General features: G+C 41.1%; 1 protein-coding gene and 1 long non-coding RNA gene across 8 annotated transcripts in view; one reads left to right on the forward strand and one right to left on the reverse strand.

Moving 5' to 3' along the window:
• Nucleotides 1–8,698, reverse strand: part of LOC122683156 — a 30,415-nt gene extending 21,717 nt beyond the window's left edge. For all 3 annotated transcript variants that reach the window (XR_006337644.1, XR_006337645.1, XR_006337643.1), the window contains exons 1-2: nt 8,560–8,698; nt 6,836–6,936 (exon numbers count right to left, since the gene is read on the reverse strand). This is a non-coding gene — a long non-coding RNA (uncharacterized LOC122683156). The remainder of the gene's footprint in view (nt 1–6,835; nt 6,937–8,559) is intronic.
• PRICKLE1 (prickle planar cell polarity protein 1) overlaps nt 1–13,085 on the forward strand; it is a 115,785-nt gene that overhangs the window by 35,965 nt on the left and 66,735 nt on the right. The window lies entirely within an intron of this gene.

A 13,085-nucleotide genomic window follows, 5' to 3' on the forward strand; every position in this document is an offset into this window, starting at 1 on the left:
TTTCTAGTCCCTCTATTGAACAACTTGTGAATTGTTAATGTGTCTAAAAGGGAAATACAGATGTCATCCACCGCCTTTGGAATGTCCTAGTCCAGACTCCTTTTTCATAGATAATTAGGGAATAAATTTCCATAGTTTTCTTAGAAAAAGTGTCTTTCTCCAGCCACAATTCTGGGCATTTTTTACTGTTTAATTCTAAAAGTTTCCATTTAAAAATTGAGTTCTTTTACTTTTTTCTTTTTTGCTCATTTGTATCTTCTGATTTCTTTATAGTAAGAATGATAGCTACTGAGGTGATGAGCACTTAATGCATACAAGGCTTACATGCATTATCTCTTTTAATCTTTACAATAGTAAGTAAAATGAATTCGGTTCTAGGACCCATTGTAGTATCCACTTATTTAATGTTTACATAACTTGATGAGTATTTTTATTATCATCACTTTTCAAAGGAGGAAACTGAGGCAGACATTCAAGGGATTTGCCCCAGGTCCTCTTGGGTAAGTGGCAGAGCCAGGCTTGACCCCAGGTGGTCCAACGGTGTAGCCCATTCTCTTTAACATATCTGGGGAGATACCTTTCCTTCTGTCCCATTCAGATTGCCTGATCTTATCTCTGCTTCACAGACGAAGCTGGAGCCGACAGAGGTTAAGTAACTTGCTCTAGGTGACGAAGCTGGTAGATGGCAGCATGAGAAGGCACTCTGGTTCTTCTGATTCTAGAGCCTGTGTATATTTCAGTAGCATAATGCAGTGGACATACTTGCTTGGCAATTTATACAAAAGAAACTGAAGGTGGCATACAAACACTCATATTCTAGAACACCACTTCCCTCTTTGCCAGAAGACTTGTTGTGTTTGCTCAGCTTTAAAACTGGGGTGCACATTTCTGAGAGAATGGCTGCTTACGGTACTGCTCACAGTTACCCAAGCCCAACTCTTAATTTCTTCCCTGGCTAGGTTCCTTTTCAAAAGAAAAGAAAGGATGCCTTCTTCCTGGCAACGGTGCCCCCTGGCAGAGATTCCTCAGGAATATTCATGATCCCCTGAGTCTTCCTTCTAGTTTCTACTATGAGGCTGGCCATAATGATAAGAATGGAAATAACAAAGATAACTCACATTTATGGAGCACTTTCTCTGCTCCAGGCCCTGGACTAAACACTTTCTATACACTGTCTTATTTGATTTTCACAGCCCTCTATGGTAGACACTATTACTTTTTCCATTTTACAGAAATAGCTATAATGACATTAAGTAACTTTCTTGAATGTATACAGGTAGTGAATGGCTAATAGAGATTTCAGTCAATATCTCTCACACTTTGCAAAACCCGTCTTCTTAACCTCTCTGCTCTTCTGTAGTTTAAAGTCCATAATGATTACTATTTAAATGGACTTCCCTGGTGGCTCAGCCATAAAGAACCGCCTTCCAATGCAAGAGACATGAGTTCAGTCCTTGGGTCGGGAACATTCCCTGGAGAAGGAAGTGGCAACTCACTCCAGTATTCTTGCTGGGAAATCCCATGGCCAGAGGATCCTGGCAGACTACATTCACAGGGTTACAAAGAGTTGGACACGACAGAGTGACTAAGCAACAATAACTAGTTAAACATTGTAGAACCAAAGTGAGAGTTTTGATGGGCTGGGGTGTGAGGATCAGCTGCTTCTTACCAGCTGACTTTAAAAATTCAAATGCTTCATAACACTGGTTTAAAACTGGATGGCTTCTGCTTAGGAAAGTATTAATAACTGGGCTCCAGCATCATACTCATACAAAAGCAGACAGTCAGCTGGCTGCTTTTCGGAAGGGAGGATGTCCAAATAAACATCTCCTCCTCCCTCGGGCCACACACACAGAGAAGAAACAGGCTTGAAGCTGTTGGCCCAACGTGTGTTTCCCTTTCCTCTGTCCTGTCCCTGCTTTATTTATTTGCCACCATACGGAGATGGCACCCTTATTCTTCACAGGTGGATCAATATTTACAGCCGTTCAGAGGACTCTACCCATTCTGTAGGCTGCCGTGTAACAAAAGTTGCCTGTTTTTCTTCACATCTGCTAGCAGGACTGCAGTTAAAATTAGCAGGAGCTTTGAGAGATGGCCAGTTCAAAGGCATTTTGTTTGGAGCGCTCCCAGCCATTTTTCTATTTGCTGGGAGAGGAAAGTATCCCCCGTGGCATACAGGTATGAGACCCAGAGCCGGATATGTGGCTCAGAGCAGACATTTATTTCTCATCTCTATTTTTTCTCATGATCGCCTCAACTTTCTGGTGTATGATAGCAGCCCTCTGTACTTACTATTATGCTTCTTTAATAATTATGCTTATTTAACCTACTGTAAGTTTGAAATTGAAGGTTGCATAGGTGTATATTAACGAGGGCGGTGCTGATAAATAAAAAATTTTTAGTTAATGAATGAGATTGGCTTTAATTATTGAAAAGAAATATGTATGTCTAGCAGGCTTCCTCCGTAAGACTCTCTTATGCTGACTGTGGCACATTTTTCCTCAAATAATTGCAGAGCTCAGCTTTATCATTAAGCAGATGGTTTCTGTTAATTCCCAAGGAAAGTAAATGATTGCAATTAACCAAATATTCAAAACTGGAGGATTTTAGAGTTCAGTCCTGTGACCTCTGGCATAAGTCTGTGTGTGACCCTTTCTTTCAGGGGATGCAGACAATTTCATAACATCTCCCATTTTATAGGGAGGCTTTAAAAGTAATTTTGAGAGTTCCCAAAGCTAAGCTGATGCTAAATCTCTATTGACTGGCTGGTTCTAAATTTTTGTGGTATTCTTTTCGGTCTATTTTTGTTGTTTTGGTAGTGGACAAAGGGTTGAAAATATTCTAGATAAATTTGAGTACTGGAGGGGAGGAAAAGAGTTCCCAAACTCTGTAAATTCAGGTAGTACCGCAGAGGTCATTTCTTTTACATTAATGCTTCTTTGCTTCCTTGCCCTGTTGTACAACATGTGAGAGGCTATTTCATTGGCTTGGCAGTTTCAAAAGAAAGATAAAACTGATAGAAAGAATATTCCCAGGCAGGCCCACCCCCCCCCCCCGCCCCCCAGTTAAGTTGACTAATGTTTGCAGTGAATTTCTTCTTCAAATTTGTTTATTTTAACCATATAATATCAGTTCTTCTCTTTCATTTTATTTTAAAAAAATTTTTTTTTCTTCTCTTTCATTTTAAAATTTAGACATTTGCTTAACAAAGTTTTGTTTGGGTGGGCTACTGTGTGCAAGATGCTAGGGCGGGAAGGAAAAAGACTTTTGATCAATTTCAAGGAGCTTACAGAGCAGGTACGAAGACGTTGTGAGTTATCACTGTCCTAGCAGATACATGGATAGGGAGCACTTCAGCATGTGGGCAGGTGTCAGGAAAGAGTCAGAGCAGAGAAAGACTTGAGCCAAGGCTAGAAGGTTGAATAGAAATGTTCCAAGTTGTCAGCATAGTGAGAGGGAAGGGTGTGTGCAACTCAGGGAGGCCCCAAAGCAGAATGGATTCTGGGCTCTCCGGTAATTAGATGTTGCCAGGATGCAAATTTCATGGGAAGTGTTGGAAGCTCAGGTCAGACTGGTTGGCTGGGGCCAGATAATGATGCCCTTTTCTAACTTGCTAAAGAAGAGTTGAGATTTTTATCCTACAGCTGATACTCTTGGTGGCAGCAGTCTAGAGAATGGACAGATTAGATGAACTGAGACCAGACTGGAGAGATGGTGACCCCTCCATTACAGAGTCTGGGAAGAGACAGAAGTCCATGGGGAGCTTCAGTTTCTGGTTCACAGCACTGTTGGGAGGAGGTGTGCACATCCTAGGAGAGGGGGACTGTGAAAGGAGAAGGGAAAGGGTGCCTTGAGCCCAAGAGGAGATGGTGGAGAGAGAGGGCATTACATGGCCCCAGTGCATAAAGGAGACTTTGAGACACTGTAGGCTCATGAAACTATGATAAACTTAACAACAGTAAGTATTTTAACCCCTTGTCTTTCTTACACTATTTTGCATTCTCACGAAGCCCAATTTAGTGTGATTCTGCTGCGGCTGTTGGATGTATGTTCTTACCCTGACTCAACTTCAGGAGGCCCACCTGATGCAGCTGGGGCCTGCGAACCCTGGAGGATGAGGAATGCTGACATGGGTACCAACTGTTGCTTAACATTACTCCTCATACCTTTATTCTAACTTCCAATGGGGAGAGGCGACCTCATCTAGAAAGTTATAAGTGGTCCAGGTGCCCTCACTTCTTCTTACTCCAAATCATGGAACTTTCTGAGACTCTGGTTTGCAGCTTTATCATTAGTTTAAATTGTAGGTGGAGGTTGGAGAGGACAGCACATTCTTTCTGTCTGAAATAATAACCTTCATCTTCCATGCCTCCTCTCTGAATACGGGCCTTTAAGGACCAGCTCAAATTCCCCCTCCTCCCACTTTGACTGCGCCTCCTGAAAGGGCGCCAGCCCTTGCTCCTTGGAATTTATTATTCGGACCTCTTATTCACCATTCAGCTTATATGGTCTTGTGTACTTAGTTATTTGGTGTGCTTGGCTGCCGTGTGCTTCTTGATGGACTGTCTTTGGGGGAGCACCCTGGATTGTCCTCTTTGTTTCTTGTATATTATGCTTAATGCTTGCAAATTATTGGCTGGAGAAGACTCCTGAGAGTCCTTTTACTGCGAGGAGATCAAACCAGTCAATCCTAAAGGAAGTCAATCCTGAGTATTCAATGAAAAGACTGATGCTGAAGCTCCAATACTTTGACCACCTGATGCAAAGAGATGACTCATTGGAAAAGACCCTGATTCTGGGAAAGATTGAAAGCAAAAGGAGTAGGGGGTGGCAGAGGATGAGATGGTTAGATAGCATCACCAACTTAGTGGACAGGAATTTGAGCAAACTCCGGGAGACAGTTGAGGACAGAGGAGCCTGGCGTGCTGTAGTTCATAGGGTTGCAAAGAGTCAGACACAACTTAGTGACTGAACAACAATAACAATATTACGCTTATGCTTGGAAACCACCATACATATTTTTGTGTTAATATATACAAGATATTTTTTCTAATACATGTGCTGTGAAAATTTACCTTCATATTCTTCTCTCATAAATTAAAACTGTCAGTTATAAATATAGTTGTCTTCTTTAGGTACATAATACTGTTAATCTGAGAACCTTGAAGGTAGGTTTATCTAGTTCCCAGTTATAATCTAAATTGTTCCAATAATGGTAGCTCATGCATTTTATCCCATTTGGTTTTGAAAAATAACATTGTGAAGTAGGTGTGTTATTTTTTCCATTTGATAGATGGGGAAACTGGGCCTTAGAGAAGATAGGTAACCTGTCCCGAAACACAAAACTCCACCTGCAGATCCTGGAGTTCTGTCCATTGCACTGTTACTGACTGTAGTGTGTGTTACATTATATAACTGCTCAAGTACTTCCTGGCTATCTGTCGTTAGACTCGATTAGAAATGGTTAAAACTGTCTGCCAGTCCCTTACTCTTTTGCCCACCATGCAGCACTTCCTGTTATAAGCACTTGCTAGGAATATGCTTCAGGCGGAGTTTTGAAAGTAGCTCATTCTAAGACCTCCCCAGTCTGAGATTTAATGTTGTAAAAGCTAGGCATATAAGGGAAGTAATATTACAGGGGGTAGACATTATTGCAGCTACAGAAAATGAAATCTTCTCCAAATTGCTCCTGTTAATAATAATACATGAATATGTGTCACCTGCAGCTAATTACAGAAAAACAACTCAGGGTATATTTTGTGAGAACTGTTAGCAAGTAGTCAAAATGGCTGGCTTGAATTTCTTTCTTTCTTTTCCCTTCTTGCAAAATAGTTGAAATGCAGTAAAAGTGAAAGGTCCAAAGACACACAACAACAGAACACAGAGTTCTTGGGAAATTCACAAAGCTACATAATTCAGCCAGTAAATTTAAGGGTTTTATTTCATTGTTAGAAAATCTGATGCTCGTTGAAGTCAGCTTGAGAAACTCTCCTAGAGTACTAGATGGAAGATTTACCACTTTAAAGGGCTCCAAATGAAGAAGAATATTTAATTCTTTCATCAGTTTGCCTCAGATATTCCTGAAAGTTGGACAGTACAAAGAGGCAGCAGCAAGTCAGGTGGAAACGTCCTTCCATTGTATGGCTCTGTTTTCATTTAACTTATATTAATGTCCACTACACCCATTTTGTCTCTGTATAACATAATTTTGCCTGTGATTGATTACCCGCTCACTTCAAATTTATGCATACTGTGATTTAATTAACTTTACCCTTAAGCAACATATTTTGAGACATATTAATGAGGTGGGAGTCTTTTCAGGGTGTTCATAACTTAGACCTTTTTTCTTTTTTTGGCTTAGCATCAGACTTTAAATTCTGTGAGGCAAAGGGCTGACTTCTGAGTCCACATGACTCCAGAGAAGGTCTCTCATATATTTTCAAGAGTGTTTGCTCATCATTGTTCAGAAAAGATTACTTTCTCACATATGAAGAAAGAAAGATTATTTTCTCTACTGCCAATTAAGAATATCTAGAAAAAAAAATCTTTGGGGTGCAGAGATTATTTTTTACTGAGTCCTTTGAATTAGTTTCATGACATTCCTCCTTTAAAATTATTTTAATGTGTTGAATTTTAATATTTTCTAAGAACATACTAAAACAAGATACAGATAAACAACAATGTATGTGATTTGGGGAGATTAGGTATTTCTCCTACGTTCTGTTCAATGCATACTTGCTATGAGACTGCAGACTGCATCCTGACGTAATGCATTTGGATATCTGTGTCATTCATCCAGTGACATGCAACAGTATTTTTAAGGCCCACTTACCGTGTGCTGGTTGCTATCAAAATTCAGTGTAGTAGCCCTAGGAGTTCATGTTCACTTCTCCTCCAGAGCTTGAAGTAGGAAAAGTAGCTAATCCTCACCTTCTGTAAGAAGTAGTCAGAGATAATGACTAGAATTTTTAAATTAAATGTAACAGTTCTACATATTGTATAGAAATATAGAGATCAAAAGTAGTAGAAGAAATAACTGCAAGTGTTAAAAGTGGATGACTCTGTTGGCCAAGGATGGCCAAACGACTACCGTTGCTGTTGTAAGCCTTTTAGCACTATTTTGCTTTTAAAAAAATCTGTGTGTGTGTGTATATATATATTTTTTATATATAATGTCAATAAAAATAACCGTTTTCAGAATGATAACAAATTTTACCTGATGGTTAGCATGGTTCTTAGAGTTTGGGGTAGTGGTTGAATTCTGTCTGAATCCTGATGGAACTGTCCTGCCCTGCAGAGGGTGGAGCCCACCATCTTCACTTGGCAGGTGGAGAAAAAGGCCTGCATCTGGGGTTGGTTCATCAGTGTAACTGGGAGATGGGAGTGGGGGAGATCTGGCCTCACCAGATTCCCAACCCCAAAACTGAATGTTGCCAGGGGAATTTTAATTAGTAAAACACGATAGATTTATAGACATAAGAAATAGCTACAAAAATTGAGAAGTTATTGAGGAATATACTATACATATAGACACAGTACCAAAAAATTACATATACTAGCCATTGATAAAAACAAAACAAAACCCACTTTTATAATGGAGAAATATGGTGCTCACCGGCTTAACTAAGTAATCACTCTGAAATTCAGTAACAGGGGGGCAAGCTGATGTTTTTTGATGTGAAACAATATGAAGTACACACCACCACCAGTGAAATTTTCTTTCCAAGGATAATTAACCTGAATCCAATCAAACCTGACACAGGTTACAGGAAATTGAGGGGCTAGCAGATGTTAAAAGACAATATAAGCAAACAACCAAATCCAGAATGTGGCCCTTCTACAAGACAACAGCTGTGATGCTTTAAAAAGCCAATGTGATTTTAAAAAATAGTAAGGACACTACTATTGGCTAAAAAGACTAAAGGAACCTAGTGATCAAAAGCAATATACCACTTTGATTGGATGCTGGTTAGGTGGGAGAGAAGCTGCTTTTAAAACCTTTTAGGGACTTCCCTGGCAGTCCAGTGGTTAGAACTTGGCGCTTTCAGTGTCCTGCTGCTAAGTCACTTCAGTCGTGTCCGACTCTGTGCGACCCCATAGACGGCAGCCCACCAGGCTCCCCGGTCCCTGGGATTCTCCAGGCAAGAACACTGGAGTGGGTTGCCATTTCCTTCTCCAATGCTTGAAAATGAAAAGTGAAAGTGAAGTCTCTCGGTCATGTCCAACTCTCCTCGACCCCACGGACCGCAGCCTACCAGGCTCCTCCATCCATGGGATTTTCCAGGCAAGAGTACTGGAGTGGGGTGCCATAACCTGGGTTTAATCCCTGGTCAGAGAACTGACCTTCCACAAGCTATGCAGCTCAGCCAAAAAAAAATCCCTCCCGCCCCCACCAAAAAAAAAAAGCAAAAGCATTTAAAAACAAATTGAAATCTTTGAATAGGGATTAAATACTTGCTGATATTATGAAAAATTATGTTAATAAAAACCTTCATTTTATTACCTTACTAACTTTGACAATATAGAAAATAAAACCAAAGGCCACAGGAAGCTTACCTTGGTGAAGCCTAGTGCTGTCACAGCTGAGTTCTCGGTGATCCCGCTCCCCTCTTCTCTCTCTCTCTGCCCATGAGTGACATGGATGGAGTTCCCACCTCTGCCGTGTTGCTGGTTTTCCTGGGCACGCCATCTTTCCTTCAGAGCTGCGTTTCTCGATAAGATAAAATAACTGTACAGCCTCATGAGGACTGTGGTCGAGTGACCTTGTGGATGGGACAGTGCTCTTTGCACGTGCGGTGTCAAGCCTGTTTCTCTTCCTTGCTCCACCCCCACCCCCACACACCCCCTATGATGGCAGGGAGCCTGGATTCTGTTACTGATGAGTACTGTCATCAACATCTTAAATGGGGATGTCTCCACCCCGTCCCTTCAGAGAAAGGTCAGCCTGCTGCAGAGACTGTACCCATCAGGCTCCTTCTCTCCTGGACTGTGCTGGTGCACAAGCCCTTTGGGGTGATGGGAGCTTCAGCCTGCGTGATTGTTTCTGGCATCACTGTCTCTTGTCTCTAATGAGGAGAACGGTTCTTGTTCTTCCTCAGTCAGTTCTGCGCTTAGTAAGAGAACAGAGGAGTTGGCACGGTTTTTGTGTAGATAACAATCAAACTAGATAACAAAGGACCAAAACAGTCCTCTTTATGAAGTAAGTCAGATTTTCCTCCTATGCAATATAAAGTACACATTCAATTGTCTACTTCTTCTTTGTTCTAAGCTACTTGGACCTCACTTCAGCAACCCCATGACTGAAAATTTTCTTCTGGAAAAGTGTATCTAATGTTACTGATTCAATACTATATTTCTTGAGATTGTACTTCAGTGTCTTTGAGTCATTTTGTCTCTAAATGGGGGCTATCAAGCATTTCCAGGTGAGCAGATAACATACTTGTTTTTAAGAAACAAATCCCCAAATATCTCTTTTATTTTTCTCATAAATAGATATTTTTATGTCTTAAAGGAAGATTTCTAAATACAAACACAAAGTAAGGGGCCTTAAAGGAGCTTGATGAGAGTGAAGGAAAATATTTCATGGCCACTGAGCCATGATAAATCCTTTTCAGATCTAATAAAAAATAATTGACATTCATTTAAAGCATACTTTGTGCTAAATGCTTAGTTACTATGTCAAGTGACATATGATCAGTATTGCATTAAATGCTCCCATTTATTCTTATTCCCATTTTACAGACGAAGAAACTGAGTCTTAGAGAGAGAGCTAATTTTCCTAAGGTCCACACAATGAGGAGGCAGAGTGGAGAATCTGTGTGCAGCCAATGACTCCAGACTCAGACTCTGAACCATCAGACTGCTGCCATCTTCTTGTCAGAGCAGTCTGCTGTCCTGGGAGAAAAAAAAATGCTCATTTAGTTACCCTCTCAAAGTGAAGTGGAGTTTGAGGAATCTTAGAACAAACTTTTATTGGCTTCGGTTGTGTAAATAAATTTATTGATTTAACTCTTGAAGCATTTCCATCTTTTAATGTGTCCAAGAAGGTCTTAAACAAAACCAGGGAGGTTTATGACATACGATGTAATTCCTGATTAACTTGACGAGGTGGGATGGTTTTATGTTGTACTCATCGCAGTTGATTTTCTTACCCCGGCTCGACTGCCAACGGGAAGAGATATCAAATATTCTTCTCTAGGACATTGGATTGTAATTAAAGGGCTCTTCTGTTCCACTGCTGCTTTTACTTTCTCTGAAGTCCAGAATCAAAACCAGAACTCTAGCATACTTGACATTTCTTTCAGTCTTGTGCATTAATAAACCTTTTTTTTTTTGTTGCTCTGTAAGGAATACATTTAGAAAGGCACAAAGGACTCATTTCTTTAAAAGCGTAGTGTATAAATAGGTGACTTTCAGATGCAAAAGTGACTGATCTCTTAAACCTAATGCAAAGTTCTTAATAACTGACTGCATACATAATCACTGAAATTTCTAGGAAAGTGGAAATTGCTGATGGAAGACTATGATAAGGATTATAGAGGTGCCTACTCATACCAAGACAGCTGTCAGCTGTCCCATTAAGAGAGGTGCACTCTGTTTCCAGGGCAGGAAATAAGACCACAGTAATATAAAGATACAGATAAAAATTTCTGATTGTATTATTTTTGGAAACATTTTAATCATTTTCTAATGATAGAATTTGAATATTCAAATATTTGTACTCTCAGGAGACTATTTAGCATCCATTCAAGCTATCAAAATACCTTATATCTTTTTTCTTAACTATTTAAATATTATTTTAAGTATGTATCCTTTAGTAAAATTCACAGTTTATTTTAAAACCATAAAGCACAACTAATTCCCATGTGTTTTCTTGAAGTTGACATAGTACAGCTACCAGTACCTCACTTTTGAGAAATCAGAGACAATGAATGGTTAGGTCAAAGCTCTGGTGTCTCATAACAAGAAAAGGAAGGAATTCCCTGGTCATCCAGTTGGGACTCCATGCTCTCTCTCACTGCTGAAGGCCGGGTTCAATTCCTGGTCAGGAAATTAAGATCCCACAAACTGCATGGTGTGGCTTTAAAAAAAGGGAGGAGGTGGGTGGAAAAGAAACTCTTCATGTGTAGCATTGCAGTGCATACTCAGTCGCTCGGTCCTGTCTGACTCTTTGCAACCCCATGGACTGTAGCCCACCAGGCCCCTCTGTCCATGAAATTTTCTCAGCAAGAATACTGGAGAGCATGGTGGTAACTTAAGCCACATGTAATATACTTACAGGTAAGAGAACTTTCTCCTGGTGTAACCCTACGCTCTGCAGTCATGAAGAGGGATGGGAAGAATAAGATGTGGTGCTCTTTCTGCTGCTGCTAAGTCACTTCAGTCGTGTCCGACTCTGTGTGACCCCATAGACGGCAGCCCACCAGGCTCTCCCATCCCTGGGATTCTCCATGCAAGAACACTGGAGTGGGTTGCTATTTCCTTCTCCAGGTGCTCTGTCTAAAGGAGCTTAAAATCTCGTGGGAAAGATAAAAACATCATACACATTAAACTGTTAGGACACTGGCCCTTTCTGTATTAACTGCAGTAATGAGCCAGAATGGTGATACTATGTCCTCCAAGTGCGATCCTCAGACGCGCAGCAGCTCTGTTACTGGAAGCCTATGAGGACTGTGTAAGGTCAGGCCCCATCCTGATCTGCGGTCTCAGAATCAGCATTTTCATAAGATCCCCAGATGAGTGCTATGCCTATTGAAGTTTGAGAAGTGCTCAGCTGGAATAATGCAAGCAGTGTGTTTTTAGACCCCACAACACTGTCCAGTGAATTTTCTATGATGAAAATAGTCTATTTTCTTCACTGCCTAATTCAAGAGCCACTTGTATTATGTGGAGCCGTTAGCTTATGTGGAAGGACTGATATTGAAGCTGAAACTCCAGTACTTTGGCCAGCTGATGTGAAAAGCTGACTCAGTTGAAAATACCCTGATGCTGGGAAAGATTGAGGGCAGGAGGGAAAGGGGATGACAGAGGATGAGATGGTTGATGGCATCACCGACTCAATGGACACGAGTTTGAGTAAACTCCAGGAGTTGGTGATGGACAGGGAGGCCTGGCGTGTTGCAATCCATAGGGTCACAAAGAGTTGGACACGACTGAGGAACTGAACTGAGCTTATGGGACTATTGAGCACTTGAAATGGAGGGAGTAGAGCTGAGGAACTAAAGTTTTAATTCTAAATTTAAACTTAAATAGCCACATGAAGCTAGTGGCTGAAGTATTGGACAGTGCAGGAGAAGACAGCACTGGATGAAAAACGAAAGATTTAATACTTGTTCCAACACTAATGATACGGACCACGGTGGGAAGGAACCCTTAATGTACTTTGCCTCAGTTTTGTCATCTGTAGGTGATGAGTTGAATTAGATGATCTTGAAGGGGTTTTTTGGTGGGGTTTTATGTGTGTGTTTTAGTATTACTGTCACAAAACTGCTTTTGTTGAAAGAATGTTTCTTTGAACAACTGAATCTTGAAGTGGACATGCCATTTTTAAGAGTTGAACCTGGGCAGAGTCATCAAAGCAGGAAGGAAAGATGTGTTTATCAAGTGGTGGGTTCTGCAAAGGAGGAGAGCATAGTTCAGTACTCAGCACATACAACTTGTCCTGTTTTATCCCCAGACCCTGGATCTCTTGTCTGATATACAAATGCTTGTATGCTCAGTCGCTTCAGTTGTGTCTGTTTCTTTGCAACCCATGGACTGTAGCCTGCCAGGCCCCTCTGTCCATGGGATTCTCCAGGCAAGAGTACTGGAGTGCGTTGCCATTTCCTACTCCAGGGGATCTTCCCAACCCAGGGATCAAACCTGTGTCTCTTAAGTCCCCTGCACCGGAGACTTTACCGTAGACTTCACCCCTCACGCCACCTGGGAAGCCCCATCACAGTCCAGTCAGTTCCGTCACTCAGTCGTGTCTGACTCTCCGACCCCATGGACAGCAGCACGCCAGGCTTCCATGTCCATCACCAACTCGTGGAGCCTGCTCAAACTCATGTCCATCAAGTTGGTGATGCTATCACAGTAAACAC

The sequence above is a fragment of the Cervus elaphus genome, chromosome 3 (assembly GCF_910594005.1).
Source record: "Cervus elaphus chromosome 3, mCerEla1.1, whole genome shotgun sequence".
NCBI classification, from domain to species: Eukaryota; Metazoa; Chordata; class Mammalia; order Artiodactyla; family Cervidae; genus Cervus; species Cervus elaphus.